At 42.4% G+C, this 18,498-nt stretch overlaps 1 protein-coding gene across 1 annotated transcript in view; it reads left to right on the top strand.

The window, feature by feature from the left end:
* KLHL29 (kelch like family member 29) overlaps nt 1-18,498 on the top strand; it is a 419,493-nt gene that overhangs the window by 65,271 nt on the left and 335,724 nt on the right. Inside the window, exon 2 of the mRNA XM_065055772.1 lies at nt 5,419-5,525. The gene's annotated coding sequence lies outside the window, so the exon portion shown is untranslated. The remainder of the gene's footprint in view (nt 1-5,418; nt 5,526-18,498) is intronic.

Genomic DNA, 18,498 nt, shown 5'->3' with positions numbered 1-18,498 from the left:
TCGTTGATGTAATGAAACAGAGGGGTATGAGCTAAAGTTACTTTCCTTTTCCCAGCTTAACCCTTTGAAGCACAGGCCACTATTTGAGTTCGGGTGACTTTTTCAGAAGTATGACACGGAATAACCTCGGGGTTACTGTCAGTCTGTCTAAATCTTCGATGAAGAGATGTTAATAGTTCCCAGCCTGCTTTCAGAGACATGAGTGTGATTGCCAGAAACATTATGATTAAAACATACCGAGTAATCTTAGGAATCCAGCAATTATCGTTTCAAACCCGGAGCTGTTAGACAGTACATCCAGCGATGCTCTCATTTGTTGCTGTTAAAAGATTTATATAAATAACTTGCACTTTGGGCATGTGCAGACATCCTCCTCTCTGGTCATTTTTCTTGGATGATTCTTTAGTGTAAGTGACTGAGGTTTTAATAATTCTTTTGGACCTTGATGAGGACTGGCAGCGTTGCTGTTTTTTTCCAGGCATTTCAGAATCCTTTTGGCTTGCAAATGCTCTGGGGTCTGCAGACCTTGCAGCATTTTAGCCTGCACATTAGTAGTTGGCTTGTTGTCAGTTGAGGAGGAGAGAGATCTGTAAATTCTGTAATAAATAATAAATCAGGGTCAACATACACACTGGCATTCTGTGGATGTCATGGTGTGGAGCAGTCGCTGCTTCCCATAAAGTCAAGTGGGGCTGTGAAAATGGATGCATCCCTCGCTTCCAGCCCTGTGTTTTATTTTTTGCTATCCTAGCCAGCAGATCTTGGCTGCGGCTTCGCCCGACTTCAGAGCCTGCGTAACTTCTCGTGGGATCTGTAGTTACTCCCTTCTCAGACCACTTGCTGGGTTTCTGGCAGCGTTAGGACAAGGTCACACCAAGCATTATAAAGAATTTCTTTGCGGAGCTGGGATAGTCCCAATCTCTAAGTATCACTCAGGATAACTGGGGCAGCGCAGCCGCAGTCCAACCTGCCCAGCGCTGAGACCTTCGAGCACGTCCGTCTGTACTTCAGTCCCATGTCTGTACAGCTTCCCGGTTGCACTAAGCTTGGCTGTTTGCAGGGTGACTGACTTGGATTTGCCAGATACGCTGCCTATAAACACCCTCCTGCTGCTTATGAAGCATCTGCTTAGGCTGCTTGAAAAGTGTTTATACCTTATATTGGAGTATTACTTTTCCCCTCAATTTGCTTTCCTTTGCCTCTCTCTTTTTCTGCAGAGATTGTGCTCCAGCCACGCTTGTGTCAAACGTTTTGTCCCTTTCTTCAGCCCCTGCCCCAAGCAGCGGTACCTGATGTGGCAGGGGGTTACGTTTGCAGTGCAGAGCAGCTTGTAAAGGGCAATTTTGAAGCACTTTGTGATTCATGACTGATCTAAGCTCATCTGCATGGGCAGGCATTCATAGAATATTTTGGCATTAAACTTTTCCTGATTAATTAACCTACAGGAACTCTCCTCGTGTCCTCAGTTTTATCATTTCTCCTTTCCGAATGCTTTTCTTCTTCCCTAGTGAGACCCTGTGGGCAGGTGCTGTGTGACGTGTTGCATCTTCCCTGAGGTCCATGTTTGTGCCTCTGCTGCAGGCTGCTGGGTGATCTCGGCTTCGAGAGGCCTCTGGAACAGCCCCCATTGAGTTGCCAAATGTTGCTGCCCACCCTTCGTCTCCCTTTAGATCAGGAGGATGCTGTTTAAATCTGTGCATGCTTCTCACAGCCCGTGCAGCCCTTGGTTGATGAGCTGATCTGCTGTATTGCCCTAGGATACTTCATCTGTACCAGAAAAGACCTGAAACAGTGTCTTAGTGCGTAAGAAAATTGTGGTTTTGACTTGACAATTGTATGAAATCGTTCTCCCATTTGGCCTTTCTCGCCTTTTGGAAAGCTCTTTTCTGATTTACTACTTAAAGCTGAAGCATGGTGAGCTTTCTGTTAGCTGTGTGTGCTGTTCCACACCTCAGTATTTGCTGGTGAAGGGCAGCTCTGCTTTGTCCAGCCCAAAGAACAAGGGGTAATGGGTTCAAATTGGAACACAAGAGGTTCCACTTAAATATGAGAAGAAACTTCTCAGTGGGGGTGCCAGAGCCTGGAACAGGCTGCCCAGGGACATTGTGGAGTCTCGTACTCTGGAAACATTCAAACCCGCCTGGACGCCTTCCTGTGTAACCTCATCTGGGTGTTCCTGCTCCGGCAGGGGGATTGGACTGGATGAGCTTTTGAGGTCCCTTCCAATCCCTGACATTCTGTGATTCTGTGAAAACTGCTGAAGTTCAGGGGAATCCAGTTGATAGAGCTGCTTTCTCCAAAAGATCCAGGCGTGCTTCTCACTGACCAGGTCTTTTGAGCCAAAGACTATTCTGATTATTCCATCCCTTCATGAAGATGCCCATGTTGATGAGGTAGTTGAGCAGACTCCAGCTTCTTATATCATGTTTTTTCTGACCTCCTGCTACATTTACACTGAGGAATGAGCTGACAACTTCATGAAGCTCACTACTGCAGTGATGTGACATGTAAAACAGGTGTTTGTTTGCCATTGTGTAGCTTCAAGTAATTTATTTTAGAAGCTTAGGTACAATATAGGATATATGACCGTATTGAGGTGGTTGTGCTCCCAAAGGAGTGATGGGGCTGCTGTAAAGGCGTACAGGGTACCTTCAGCTTTGTGAGTATCGGTACAGGGAATTAAGGCTTTACCTTTGCAGATATTACATAAAGATGAGAGATGGCAACTCTTGGATTTGGTGTTTAAAGGTGCTGGTTGTGCTTCTGGTGCTTCCACTCGGGGTGTTTTATTCTGGTGGTTCAGAACTGCCTGGAAGGTGTTGCTCTCCCTGCTGTCCCTCAATGGCAATTGCAGTAAAGTTTTGGTAAGATTAAAATCCTTTTCTATAAACAGCCAAGATTTTCTAAAGCAGGGGAAGAAAAAAAACACACCCAAATGCTAGTAAATAATGTAAATTGCAGTATGTTAAACAGTAAAGACCCTTAATCCCGTCTTTGTGTTGCCCCGAGTAATAATTTTGACTCTTCTTTGGGACTACATGTTCAGGAGCAAGCAAACAGTTTTTAAATTTAAGCCCGTCTTTGTGTACCATTTTCATGGTGACGGATTATTGCTTTTCTTGCTCCTTTTTTCCTTCTGATCCCTCTTTCTTCACATGTCCCGTATCCAGCTGTGAGGTCTGTTTTGCTTTTTCCTATGGCACGGCCGGCTAGAATCTGCAATACGCTTTGTAAATATTCCTCATGTCTTTCATTACTGAGGTGGGAAAGAAAGCGGTTTCCTTCATGTAAAACTGTCATTGGCTTCAGGCTTCTTCCCTATCAGAAACTCATTTTATTTTTTATTACTGTCAAAGGCTCTTCTTCTGTTCTGTGAAGTCCTGGAACAAGAGTCCTGAGATGGCTTTGAAAAATGAGTATTTCCCTAAGGAGATCTTCCAGAGCAGCTCTGGCCTAGTGTTGCCCTTGGAGATGATGGGGTGACTATGATATGATGAGTTGCTATGCAAAGGAGAAATGACTCCCTTGAGGTTTTGCTTTCCTTTCCATAAACCGCTTCATGAAAACAGTGCTCTTTCTGACAAACAAAAAGCCAAGAAACAAAATAAATTCTATTTTTGTTTGTGTTTTATTAGGCGGTCCATGCTAAATTCTTCAGTCATGTCGTGAAAGTCAGAAATACTCGGTTGCAATGTCTCAAAAATGCGTTGGAGAAGCGTTAAATAGAGAAATAAGTAGACCAGCTATTTGAAAAGCCTTAACTCCAAAATGAATCTAACCCTGTGAACAAAGCAGGCTGAGGAGGAGGATGGAGCTTGGTGTGTAGAGAGGACAGGAGTGATGGGGGATAACATGGATGGGATGTATACAGATCTGCACCTTCCCTGGGCCTTTCATGTGCTGATTCCTTGTATTATCTTGCTTCATGTTTTTAAGAAAATAGTGGTCAAGCAGGGCTCTGTTTTTTCCTCATGAAATAAATGCTTTGTCTGTTTGCTTTATGAGATTAATTTTGGGATGTCAACTGACCCTAATCCCATCTCTTTAGACTTTTTGTTATAGCGGCCTAATATCTTTTCTTTTTCCCCTGTGTGGTGGTACATCTTGCCTTGCAGCCAGCTCTCATTACAGGTCATTCATTGCAGGATGAGCCATTTGGTCAGCTAGTCAAGCCAAAGTTGCTATATGCTTCATTTGCAGAAATATAGTGAGAATTTACCGGTTTTATCTTGAAGGAATAGAGCATGACCCAATGGAACTCATTACCTGACCCACCAAGTGACCTCGGATGTCATTTAGTGCTCCGAAATGCTTCTGATTCCTGTTGCTTTACCATCCTCACCTTCACCCTGCCCGTTTGGACTTCAGTGCTGAGCCAGTTTTAGGCTTTCACAATGAAAATTATTCAGTTAGGCTATTTAAACATAGCGAAAGTCACACAAATATTCTGTAATAACACGCTAGCAGCATAGGGAAATATCTTCCAAGGAGATGCTTGACATAGGAAACTTTGTACAGCTTGCAGACAGGATTAGTGAAGTGTTACTCTAGCAGCTCAAGGTTATTCTCATTACACAAAACATAAAGTTTACATAAAAGGAACAAAGCTTGAGCTGAGGGAAACCCTGATTGTGTTGGGCAAGGGAAGCGCACTGTGAACTTCAAATTAGTTTGTATTAACTCAGTTACTTTCAGGCAGCTCTCTTGTCATTGTAAGAATCTTCTTGGTAGAAACTGAAATTCCAGTGCTAGAAACGTGAAATCGATAGGTGCTGTTATATCCACTTAAAAAAAAAATTGTATTGATTTGCAGATAATGACAGCAGTTCATTCTTGCAGGATTACACGCCACTTCCTGTCATAAAGATTACTTCAACATATATTACATCTGAGATGGAGAACATAGGTATAAAACTGCTTTGCTTTAATGAATAGTCATTTTACTCTGGGCATTAAAATGAGATATATTTCTTTAAATTTATCTCTAGGGCTTATTCTTATTTCATGGGCAAACCCTGTGTTACCAAAGACTCTAGGACGCTATTAAACTTTCAAATAATCTTGGATTGCCTTGTTTTTTGCAAGTGCTTGAACTTGTCCCCTCTTTGATACCAACTAATTAAGCAAAACATCATGCGGTTTCTGGTCTCTGGATCCTTGATTAGAGGGTTAACACCATATTATCTCGGGTATTAGATGTTCTTTGCTAAACCCTGAGTATCTTCCAGCATCTCACTCTCTGTGCTTCGTAACAAATTTCCGTCACCTTCAGGGGATTAATTTCTTCATGCCGATCATGGTGGCATGTAGCATCTCCCATTGTGCAGTTGTTTTTCTTGTGCTGTGGCTCATTTAAAGCCTATTCTTATTAAGCGCAGGTGAAATAACGTTAAAATAACTCTTTTCAACTCTTTCCAGGTAACCTGGCTTCCCAGAAACCTCCCTCTAAATGCAAGGGTTTGCTGTCCTGTTTACTGACTGCTACACCTGAGGCTGATTTTGATACAGATTCTGGATATCGCAGGGTAAGTGTGCGGATATCTGTTCTTTTTGTGGTTTCTTTTGCTTTCGTGGTCTCTTATTTGCTTACAGGAACGCAATTTGGGCCGTGCGTTCCCTTTCGGTGGCTGCAGCAGGTACCTATCAGACCACGTGCAACTAAGCATCTGTGTTACGATAGAAAAATAATGTAGTAAAGTGAATGCTAGTGCTGTAAACCTGATCAGAAGTGTTTGAATTTGATGCTATAGCTCCAAGAGGGAGAAAAGTTTCTGTATCTACAGTCTCATAGGCCTATATCTCATAAAATTGTAAAAAGCTATAAGACTGCTTTGGATGTAGCAAACATTGAGTTTTAAGCTGACAAATGTGTGTGTATTTATGTATTACAAATGAAACATTCTTCATAATGTACGTAGTTACAAATATCTGTGAAATTTGCAAGATCAAGTTTAAATATTTGGAAAAGGGAGATTAAAGGTTACTTGGTTTCTTGGGGGGATGGGGAAGAAAGAACTGATTCCCTCTCTCATGCAATTCTGCTGTGCACATTAGAGTAGGAACTTAAAATACTTGATTGCTGGATGACTCATGTGGGATTTTTCACCTCCCAGCTACTGGAGGAAAGTAATTCAGTGGACTCAGGTTTTTTTTATTGTGTCATTTCCACAATCTTGATGCTCTGGTTCCATCTTCGCTTTCAACCTGCTGTTTCTCTTGCCTCACCACTTTCCTGGCTTCTTTTTGCAATCCTGTCTGTGTTTTCTTTAGTTCATGGAGCTAATCCTGGCTCTTGGTGCTGTTTGCTCTTTGTTGTCCTCTTGGCTTCCTTTGACCAGCTTTCTGGCGTTTACCCATCGGATGTGTGGATTCATAGGATAATTCAGGCTGGACCGCACCTGTGGAGATCATATAGTGCAACCTTCTACTCAGACCAAGATCTCCTGGAGCAGGTTGCACAGGGCCATGACCAGTTGGGTTTTGAAGATCTCTAAGGATGCAGAATCCAAAACTTTATTGGGCCCCTGTTGCCATGTTTCACCACCCAATGAAGGACATGTGAGTGATTGTGCCACTGCGCTAGGTGCTGGTGAGGCCTCACCTTGATTCCCGCGGTCAGGTTGGGGTCCCTCATCATAAGAAGGATATTGAGGTGCTGGAGAGAGTGCAGAGAAGGACAACGAAGCTGGTGAGGGGTTGGAGTGCAAGTGTGATGAGGAGCAGCTGAGGGACCTGGGGCTGTTCAGCCTGGAGAAAAGGAGGCTGAGGGGAGACCTTATCACTGTCTGCAACTGTCTGAAAGGAGGTTGTAGCATGGAGGGGGTTGGTCTCTTCTCCCAAGTAGCACGTGATAGGACAAGAAGAAATGGCCTCAAGTTGCACCAGGGTAGGTTTAGATTGGATATTAGGAAAAAATTCTTCATGGAAAAGGGTTGTCAGGCATTGGAACAGGCTGCCCAGGGCAATGGTGGAGTCACCATCCCTGGAGGTGTTTAAAAGGTGTTTAGAGGAGGATCTTAGGGATGTGTTTTAGTGCTAGAGTTAGGGTCTGGTTGAACTCAACAGTCTTGAGCGTCTCCTCCAACCAAAATGATTCTTTGAGTTTATGATTCCCTGCGGGGAACTGGAAAACAGTGAGGTCAGCAGGAGCTCAGCCTATGTTCCAGCCACCTATTTCCTCCACTGAACTTGCTCCAGTATGTCAAACCCTTCTTGTTCTGGAGGGCTCGCAAGCCCTGTGTGAAGGGACGGGTCACTCCTGCTGGCCGTGCTGCTGCTGTTCAGCCCAGGATGGATGCACTTTTCCTTGGTTGCAAGGGCACGTTGCTGGCTCAAGTTCTCCTTTCTATCTGCCAAGACCACCAAGTCCTATTTTTTTCCCCCTATTTTTAATCTGTTTACTCTTTCTTACACACTGCTATGCGATCCTTACTTCCAGTGCTTTCTGGACCTTCCAGGATTCCTGATTTTACTTTTCTTTCACAGGATTCCTTGTTGAACACCTCAGTATCCCTAGCGCAGCTTGATGATAATGTTTCTGGCAGCCTCTCATCATAAATGATTTTGAAATAGACTTTGGAAACAGTGAAAGCCCATTTCCAAGTCTTTCTCTCTTGGAAATCAGTGTATTTCCCTGAGCAACTAGCTTAAAGCTTTCAATGTAGCTTGGAGAAATGAAGAATCTTTTTCAATTCCTATCATTAGTATGTTCACAGTAAAACAGGAAATTGTGTGTATGCTTTGGTGTCTACAAGTGTGTATGGGAGAGTGTATTTAATCCTCATTTTCTGTGCTGCCAGTACATAGTCATAAAAGTGTATATAATAATATGTATATGAAACTGTTGCTGGAAATGAGTCTGAATTATGAATAAGGCTTTTATTTCATGTTCCTTCTTTATGTTTGTTCCTGCATGTGTGTGTAATGCTGCAAATTGCAGATGCCAACGACCGTAATTGTAGTTGTAGTTAAACAGTCTCCAAATTTTATTTTTGTTAGTAGCTCTCATGATAAGTAACATATCTGGTTTTCCTCTATTTTAATGGTGTGTCTTGGGAGGATGGACACTCAGGAACTTAGGCAAAGGACCAAGAGGGTGTCAGTAGTTCATTCTCCAGGTTATAATTAATAGTTTGAGGGTGGCGGCTGGAGCTCATGTACAAGTTCCTTGGTTTCTGTCTACCAAGGAGAGGAGCAAAGGAAAGTGTTGGGCAGGCAAGGGTAGCAGAGAGGGTTAAACTGAGTCAGGGGAAAAACGGTTGAGCAGACAACAGGTAAGAGAAGTGGAAAGGAGAAGAAAATGTACAGAAACCAAGATGAGGACTTCAACTTGCAACATGGTGTTTTGTTTTTAATTCAGAGAAATGTTGTCCAACTCATGCAGAAATAGTTCTACCAGAGCAACTCATACAGTGATGAGTGACAGTTTAATTCACTTTCAGTGGTGGGGAATGTCTGGCAAATCCAGCTTGTGAGAAGTTGCAGCATCACCTGGTTCACATTGACATGAAATGCTGAGGATACTCTTAGGCTGCATATCAAATCACTGCAAACTTATTCTGTTAGGTTATGGTATGCCTGTGGGTGTTTGTGCTTCCATGGCTGCGATCAGGTTGTAACAAAAAAAAACCAAAAACAATTTGGAAATGAGAAGCCAGTTGTATCCAGGCTTCCTCCTGAAGGCTTCTGTTACCTGTGAGAAGTTGTTTGAAGGGGGCTTGAATTCCAGGATGGACTTTGTTGCCTTCTGGAAATGGGCTGCCCGTAGGAGTTTTACACTTGTCTGTCGTACTCATTTTTGGATATTCCTGGCTCATCTGTTCCCCTTAAAAGGCCTTTTAACTCACCGAGCTTTTCTAAAGGATATAAAAAGCATTTATGCATGTTGACTGTAGCCCTGTGTATCTTTACAATCAGTGTGGTTGCGATTTTTGTATTCCAACTGGGGAAGTACTTAACCCCAGTTTTTTCTGGTTCAAGCTGAATTAGTTTTCACCATATGTAGCACCTCCTCTGAAAGTGCGGGTGGCGGGGAGGAATCCGAAATGAAGTTGAGAGCTGTTTCCATGATGCAGTTATTTTAATAGCCGTGGGTCTCTCCACGCAGCAGACTGATTGCTTTTTGGAATGTTTTTTAAGGGAAAAGAGGGTCAGGAAGGTATGTAAACTCAAAGCGAGACCTCAAATGACCACGTGCATTTAGGTGCTTGAACAGAATGATTGCGTTTTGCTTTTCATTTCTGTAGTTTTGAGGTGGGTGAAAGCAAAGAGTTGGGTTTGTTCCATTTCATCCTTTTCAGGAGAAGGTGCAAGATGAATGAAGTAGAAAAAGTTAGTCACAGAAGTCCAGGGCCACGCTTTTCTGTATGAATTTGTGATAAGCTTTGGGATGCAGCCGGATAACCAAGGAATAACCTCCCTTTTCTTTAGTATGGTAGTCATAGAATAATTCAGTTTGGGAAAGACCTCGGGAGGTCATGTCACCCAACCTCCTGCTCAAGGCAGGCCAACTGCAGAGCCAGAGGAGGTTGCTCAGGGCTGTGTCCATGTCCAGCAAGTCCTTTAATGCCCCCGAGGATGGGGGCTCTGCAGCCTCCCCGGGCAGCCGTTCTGCTGGTAAAGCACCCGCTCTGAATTTTTGTTCTTTATATCTTACCACATTTTCCTTTGATGCAGCTTGTGCCTGTTGCCTGTGCCCCGGGAAGAGTCTGCGTCACCGTGTGCTCCAGAGCTTTAACCATCCACTAAATCACGACAAACTGAAGATCTGTGTTCATAAAGAGCTCGGATCCGTGTTTGTCAAGCACCTATGCATCAGGCTGTGATTTTTTGTGTCTGTTTGAGTTATTTAACAGCATCCATGTTGGAGGTTTTTTTAACAAGGCTCATTTTGCTGTGCTGATACGTCAGGGAGCAAGGATGGAGTGAGGCACAGGCAACATTCCTACTAACATCTCTATATGCAAGAATACCTACGTTCCTTTATTCCTATAGCTAATATATGTTGGGTAGGCATGGGTTTGCTCACAGAGCTCAGGGTTAGATATGGTTTCTGTTCCTATATCTGCCACAGCCACCTTTGTAATAGTTGTGCCTCAGCTTCCATGCCATTAAAATGGAGATTATATACCCTTATTCCTGAGAGTGCTGCGAGTCCTGTGGTAGTTGTTAAATGCTTTTAGTTCCTTGGGAGAAAACTGTTATAAAAAAAGGCGATACCGGTATGTTGGTAGTACATACATGCTTATAGTTATACAGGGTTATGTTAACTCCATACTATTTGTAGGTTGCTTTTAAACCAAGGAAATATGCTATTATAATGTGTTGTGTTACAATACAAATTAGATGCTTTTATCCAAATTACTTGTTGGAAATTGGAGGAGAGATAAAAGGGTTGCTAGAATTGCCTTATTTTTCGCATTCAAGATTCGGAAGTAGAAACAAAACTTAGAAACTTAGGATTCTTTTAAAAATTAAGTCCTTTCATAGAAAAAGTTAAGTTTTGGGTGTGTTTTTTGTTTATTTTCCCCCCAGCTTTAATAATAATGAGTTTTTGGTGCCAGGGTGAGCGATAATTGCAAATGGCAAAAAGTCATCAGAACGTCGTTACTCAGATTGCAGATTTTATTAATCGCAAAAGAAATTATTCACCTAGAAAGGCTGTTTTCTAAATGCTCATTTACATGAAGACTTGCTGCCGAAATTATTTTGTTTAAAAACAACAACAAAAAATACAACCAAAAAAACCCCAACTCCAACCAAAACCAATCAAAAAGCCCCACAAACTTTGTCCTCTCCTTCAAAACCTTGATTATTCTGTCCTGCCCATCCAGTTTGCTTATAATGTTATCTATGCTCTTGCTTACCAGTGGGACCAATCTTATTTTTGCCCCTTCTCTCTTACAAATGTAACTGCTGCTTCTTGGATTTATTCCATCAGCTGAGTACTGTGCACCTCCCCTGCATGCATTTCCCCCACAATTAAAAAGGATATTTGTTTTTTTATGAGTGACTTCTTAGGTAGATGAGTTGTTTGGGCCTTTATATGGTCCTGATCTCCTGAGGTGTCGAGATTTGCAGATGTACGTTAAATTTTCATCCATTTTTTCTCCCCACTTCTTTGTTGTTTTCAACACGAGTCTTGATTAAGTGAGGAAATTGAGCATCTCCTTCACTGCATGGATACAATTAGTCAATCAGCTTGCCCTGTGAACTTAAAACAGGGTATAAGTCTGTAATTGGGGTGTTGGATGGTAAACTGTTCAGGGTATGGGTGCACTCTTTATATGTTCCTTTGAGAGAATTCATTCAGAGAGCATTGCTACAGCATGAATATTCAACAACTGCCTGCCTCTGTTCCTTATGCTGAAATATTCACAGCGCAGCAATTCTGTACCTAATCTTGCCAAGATCGAGTGTGTGTAGAATCATAGAACGTCCTGAGTGGGAAGGACCCTCAAGGATCATGGAGTCCAACTCCTGTCCCTGCACAGGACAACCCCACAGTTCACACCGTGTGTCTGAGGACGTTGTCCAGTCTCTTCTTGAACACTGTCAGGCTTGGGGCCGTGACACCTCCCTGGGGAGCCTGTTCCAGTGTCCAGCACCCTCTGGGTGAAGAACCTTTTCCTCATGCCCAACCTGAACCTCCCCTGGCACATCTTCCTGCCATTCCCTCAGGTTCTATCATTCAACCCCAGGTTAATCCTACATCCCGCATGCACCCAGGCCTTTCTGCAGGATCCTGCCTTTCTGGACCGTGCTGAACACCAATTACTGTGTAACACAGCTGGATGTACAGCTGTTTTTGCTGCAGTGATGATGGGTTTTCCGGGGGCAGGCGAGGAGCAGGGTCTCCACTCCTGGCTGTGTGCCACCAGGTCACCGCTCGGCCAGCAGGAGGACATTAGCTCCAATGGGGATTAAAGTTGCCGCTTGTCATAGCAAATGTAATTTCAGCGCGTGGCTATAATGCCCGTTGTGGCAAAGCTCGCTTTGAATGTTGCCGATACCCAGCTGAGATCCCTCAGCTGGCATTTTCATCGCTTGGGCCTTTTCGTGGTCACATTGCAGGTGACTCGGTGGCAAAAGTCTCAGGAGTGCAGGATTGCTGTGCTGTGCTCTGGGCTGTGGCTTGAAAATACAGGATTTCACTACTGATATTGCAGCCTTTCGAGTCAATTTCCAAACTAATATTTAAAGTATGCCCCACCGATTCTGGTCTCAAAGTTGGTTGTTGAAACTGTAATGTATTTCAGCACAGAATTATGCAGGCTGAAGTGAAGACTGGTATGGTAGTAGAGCAGATTCCTCTGTTTCATGTATATTTGAAAGCTGAGAAAGCTTCTGCTCAAGTCAGACGACACAGGCTTGTCAAATTGCTCACGAACGAAAAGATTGCTCTTGGATGGAATTAATTTGCAGTATCTCATTTACCATCTTGAGTTTTGTCATGAATTTCCCCTACTCGGCAGCCTGAAATGCCAAGTGAAAAAGTGTTTCAGTGAGAGATAATATAATATATTAAGAAAATGTTATTGATCACAGTATGCTTTTACTGGAAGATGACTTTTTCCTGACCGGAACACAAGGGACTTCGCCTTGTTATTGTAGGAAAATGTATTGTAATATACAAACAGGATTATTGTTAAGGTCATGGCAACTTTGTTTTTCTATTCCACTTCCTCTGGAACTGAGCTTCTCCACAACCAATGCTGTCAACTGGGCTACAGTAAGGACAGTTTTAAGCTCTATAAAAAAAAGATGGCGCAAGTTTTTGTTTTATGAAGGAAGAAAATGTTTTCCACATCACCAAAGGTCAGAGCTCGCAGTTTGACAGGCACTACTGTAAGCATTTTGTTACCGTGATGGGCTGTATTGTGATGGTTCTTTGTCAGAACCAATAAACTCACATTTTCTCATCATACATGTATTTATAAGCATATGTCATAGGCAGAAAATGTTGCACAACTTGGTTTGGCGTGGCTTCCACACACAAGGACTATGAAACGCTTAATCTTCCCACCTAACGTGGAGAGATGAGCCAAGTGGAAGGGCCTGTGTTGCTCACAGGCAGCTTATGCGCGTATATGAACATCATTACTCTGCAAAGCCTGAGGACATAAATTTGTGATGGGATGCCCGATACAAGCAGCTTAGAACAAGGACACGTTTAAACATGTTTGATTTAAAGAGGGCTCCGGCTGCATAAACGGTGGCTCTAAGCCATTAAGGTCCTGCTTGTGGTGAGATGCTTTCTGTTGAAGGGCTCAATATTTACCCTCAAGAGTAAGAACATCATTATGATGATGCTTCTTAAAGGTGTTTTGAGCTATTTTCAGTGAAACTCCTCCAAAACACATTCGGTAAAACTTAGCTTTCGACCAAATCTTATATGTGTGATTTATGGTATTATGAGCCGTTGTTAATCTAGACAGAAACACAAAGTCATTTTGAACAAGCCTGTGAGGGTTGCACTGCAAAGCCAAGAATATTGTATTTTCTGTGTTTGTTTTCCTTTTGTCCTGCTCCACTTCCAGCACATCCCTCCAGTGGTTTTCTCTGGTTTTGTTGCAATAAATCTCCACTTCAGTGAATTTGAAGATATAAACCTGACTGCAAAAATTCATCTCTGGTAGCAGGTTCCTAACCCGCTCAAGGCTTCCACATAGCAACATGATTTCTTCACTTCAACCGACCATTTCCTACACAGGCGAAGCAGCGTTGCTAAAATTGTTGTCAGTGGTTGTTACATCCTGAAATTCAATTATATTTCTTTGCTGCTTTTTCTAATTCAGTTTGGAGAACAAGTTGGTGGTGTAAATCAGGGCAACAGATGTTAGTTGTGTGAAAGGCCTATTTCCCTGCTCTCCTTTTGCAGGCTTTTCTTCTAACATGTTGGTAGACATGTGCAGAAGAGACCACTTGTAATATTAAAGTAAGCAGTTAAGTATTGAAAGGTTTAGATTCTGGCTTTTAAGGGAGTAAAGAAACAAAACCCAAGTCCCTAGTTTTTTTTCCCCTCCCACTTTAGCTGCAAGAATTTGTTCTGGTTTATTTAGCGCAGTAAACATGACCTGAAGTGCAAGTGTCATAAAGGTTACAGGGGAATATTGTTAGACTTCCTTCAAGAGTAAATCGGTTGTTTGTACTTCTTAGGATGTTCAATAATATACAAGAAAGTCTTCTCATTGCTCAAAGAGGAGGAGAGTTGCTGCCATTGCTTCTCAGTCCCCACGGGACCTGAGTTTAAGGCAGCTTAGCGTGTGGGATGAACCCAGCGTGGATGTTCTACCCTGTGGGACTTGCGCTCCTAAAGATGCTTTGTGTTGCCGCGTGTTTTCCTACCGCTTGGCAGGAAAACGATGCTCAGCCTTCGTGATTCTCTTCGTCTCCCCAGGACGTGCCAGAGCTCGCCCCGCTCACAAAGCGCCTCTTGTCACGGGGACACGGGTCTCCAAAACGCAGCGGCCATTCGGGGCGGCCGGTGCTGCCTCCCCATCAGCTGTGTTTGCTAAGAATAGGTAGAGTTCCAACGCGTGTTGTGTCAAAACAACTCTATCAACACAGCTGTTCAGCATTTCCTTGCAACCTTTTTGTGACGAGCTCTCCAGAATGCTGTTTAAAATACCACTAGAATCAGCTAAATCTGGCCAGCCCTGTAGATGAACTTTAGTACTTGGTTTGATGTGCCTGAAAAGATGAATTATTTAAATGTAAATCCATTTAGTTTTCATGTTCCCTATCCTCATGGACTCAAAGACAAGGGGAAGGGGAGAGAAAAAAAGAAACCCTGTGGGAAAACAGTTTGTGCTGCTTAAATTGTAGCTAAGTTTTCTTTATTTGGTTTTGAAATGGTTCTTGATGGGCACTGTAAACACAGCGAGGGTTTCTTTCACTTCTACTGCATTTTGTGCTGAGTGTGAAAATTCAGTGGTAAGCAGAAAAGACAACAATCTATAAAATCCCTTTGTACGTTTGTAGAAGAGTTTGATATAATGACATGAAAGATACCTCTTAATGTATGTGTCTAATTGTAATGAAGTAAAGAGCAGCATCTCTTCTTACAAGTATGCGAGCGAGAACGTTTATGCTGTTTATGGGGACACAAAGAAGCTGTTCTTGAAGTGCACAAAAGGCTTTATGATTTTTTTTAATGCTTGTAGGAGGTTTTATTTAAAAAAAAAGCCTTTTGCACAGATGAGGTAAATTGAAAGATGCAGAATATCGCATCTCTGACAGCACTGGGGTTGTATTGGGCAGATCACGGCCAGATTTGAATCTTCCCTTGCTCAGTCGTGAGCTGCTTTACATCCCTGTGCAAGGCAGATCTACACAGCCTGGATTTGAATAATAGAGTTGCCATTAACGTCCAACATAAAAAAGATGATTGGTTGTATGCCTGATATATGGGAAGCCAGAAGTGGTGAAGTATATGGTACACGAGGGGATATTTATGCCGCTAATGCTTAAAACACAGCCGAGTGTTCTGTGCACTGTAGATGCTTTCAAATGGCAAAAACAAAGGTGCGTAGAGCAGTAAATCTGGTTATGCTGATAGTCGAATGGCCCTATATCGGGATCTGACTGCGCAGCCTCTTCAACATGCAGAGCAAGTCCGGTGAGCCCCTCTTTAGTTACTGATTGTTACAGGATTATCAGCTTTGAATCAAAGAAAATAATTTTGAATATCTTAAGATTTAGGGTATATTGTTTCATTTTCATCAAGTTTCTAATGCAAGAATTGTTCTTTCCAATTTATGTGCAAATAGGCTTCCAAAATCTGTTGCTGTGAACTGAGATTTTGTCAGGTGTTTTTTTTCTTCTTGAAATTACTCCTGTTCTGCTAATAACTGTCAAATTGCACCTCAACTCAGCATTTTCTTGATTTATCTTGCCTGCAGTAGCTAACAGTAGCTCTCTGAGGTGTATCACTTGCCTGCTTTGCAAACAGGGTGCTCTTCAGATACTCAGCCGTGCATTTAGATCTTTTTCTAAATGTTCCAGCAATTACATTTGATTTTTAGAAGAATTCATTGTCAAGGCAAACTGGATGAATTCTTAAAAAATATAGAGGGCTTTTTTCTTAGATTTTCGTAAGCCGAGCAGAGATTTTGCATTCATCATTCTGCGATGTCTGAAACATATATTAGCTCTATGTTTTTGTCTCTCTTTTTTAAATAACAAAGTGTTAGTCTGGACTTTCTGCTAGATAATATAATTTGCTCCATTTGTACAAATCCACCCCTTTGCATGTTTTTCCACCTTACAGGGAGGGAGGTACCGGAGAGCCCTTGGTTTGGGGCTGCTCAGTAGCTCCCATCATCTAATAATGTTAGCGAAGTTTCTTCTGGCAGTTTCCTTTCTGAGACAGAAAGGTTATTACTAATTAAAGACCGTTTTCTGGGCTTGAGATGAATTTTGTCCAATAGAGAAAGTTTACCTGTATTCCTTAAAATACAATTTCTAAACCATTTTCTACATTCAAGGCAATTTATTTATCTCAACACACTATTTGGGGAGAACCACTACAAGGAAAAAAACCCACAACTAGTTGGCTACTAAACCTTCTGCAAGCAAAGAATGTACTTGTTAAATAACTTATTTTGAAATAAGCTCTTTAATATTAAAAGGTAGATGAATACCTGTCTTGGTGTGCTGTGTAGACTTGAGCCAGCAAGATCGATGCATCCAAATTATAGCAGCTTTATCTAGTGTGAATGAGATGCTACTTACGTTTTCAGGTAAAAGAAATCAACAACTATTAATTTGGCAGAATTATTTATTTCTTACTGATGATATTTTCGGTGTATCTAATCAGAGCACTCATGAATAGAAATGAAACAATTTAAATAGAGGCAGTGTACATTGTATGATCTTGTTTTCTCAAACTGTTCCATAATGCAGTGAATAAATTTATCTGTTCTACTGAAAAGACTTCTGCAGAAATCATACACAGCGCTTTCACCTCTATTATTTAATACGGCTGTTTTATAACTCTTGGAAGATGGTTATTTCTGCTTCTGCTACAGGCATCTGCAAAAAATATTCATTTTGGGGAAGCAGAAGTCTGAAAATCCAGACGGATGCACCGGGAGCACTGGTGTGCTAGAAAATGATGAAATGGGCTTATTCCACAGCACTCCCCAGCTCCTCGAATAGCAAGGGCCAGATTTACAGAAGGTAAATTAACGAGTGAAAAGAAGTTGGTCTGAATCAGCACTGGAGCTCCTTGGAGGCCCAGGAGGAAACGCAGCCAGTGACACGGTTGCATGGTGACAGTGGCTTTACTCTGAATCACTGGGTAAACTGGGGACATGGGGGGAAGAGAGGCAAGTCTGGGGTGGCCTCACCGCTAAACAACTGTTGACTGTCCATCCGTCAACACCAGGGAAGCCGATGGGATGTGCTGTGTCCTCTTCGAGGTGTTGCAGTGTGGATGGTGCAATTTGGGGTGGTGGTGGCTGAGGGTGACGGTGATGAACTTGGCAGTTGTCACTGATGGAGAGCGCTCCGTGTTGGGGAATCTGACCACAGGATGCGGTGGTCAGCTCTGGTTAAAAGGCCTTTTTAGTATGATTTTCCATCCAAAATTCAATTTTTATTTTTATTTTTTTTTTTAAAGATAGGTTTATTTTGAGGTTTTTGGAGGCTGTGGGTGAGGGGTTTTTTTGTTTGTTTGTTTGTTTGTTTTCCTTGGCAGGACTCTTTTCCACACTCCAGATTGAGTAGTTTAGCTGGGGAGCTTCACTTGCCCTTGATAACTAAGGACATAAATAGATCATGTAGGTGAATCTAAACCAGCTGAAAACAAAACAGGCAATTAGGGTTTCGTGCTGTTCCTCCTGGCGAGAGGCTGCAGGCGCTGGACACCATCGGCATTTCTGTTACGGGGCCTTTAGCAGCTGTGACTCCCTGTGCTCAGGCAGGTTTTGGGTGAAGCAGCATCTCCTATCCCAAACCCACCATTCTAACCGGTTTTAGATTGCAGTAGTTAATTTGTAGGTACCAGAATACAAATGCTTGCTTCTCCTCACTAAAGCCCTCTTAGGACCCTTCAACATAAACCATAGGAATACATTTAATTCTTCCACTCTTTTTAACTCTCCTAATCCTTGGGAATGGGTTGCGGACAATGCAAATGAAACTGTTTGCTGTGTTTATGATCTATCTTTTTTTTTTTTGTTTATTTGTTTTTTACTTGAGGATTTTTAATCCCAAAATGAATTGCAGCACTTAAATGCTCTTAAAAACCTCACTGGCAACCATCACCTCTTAATCTTTTTACATTTCTTGTGATTAGCAGCGCTTTCTAATCCTGACACCAGACCCAACAGCAACTGTTAACCGCACTTCTTGTTTTACAGCTAAATCTAATCCTTCTGGCAGTCTGAGGCCAGCATTATGTTTATCACTCTGAAATTACCAATTGTAGCACTTCTCGAGTCGTGGGTTTTTTTCCCTTTCTTTGTCATGGATTGATAAATGCAGCGATTAGTA

Source organism: Columba livia, chromosome 3 (assembly GCF_036013475.1).
Source record: "Columba livia isolate bColLiv1 breed racing homer chromosome 3, bColLiv1.pat.W.v2, whole genome shotgun sequence".
Classification (NCBI taxonomy): Eukaryota; Metazoa; Chordata; class Aves; order Columbiformes; family Columbidae; genus Columba; species Columba livia.
The sequence above is the reverse complement of the archived record's forward strand: the minus strand, read 5'-3'. Positions and strand labels throughout refer to the sequence as shown.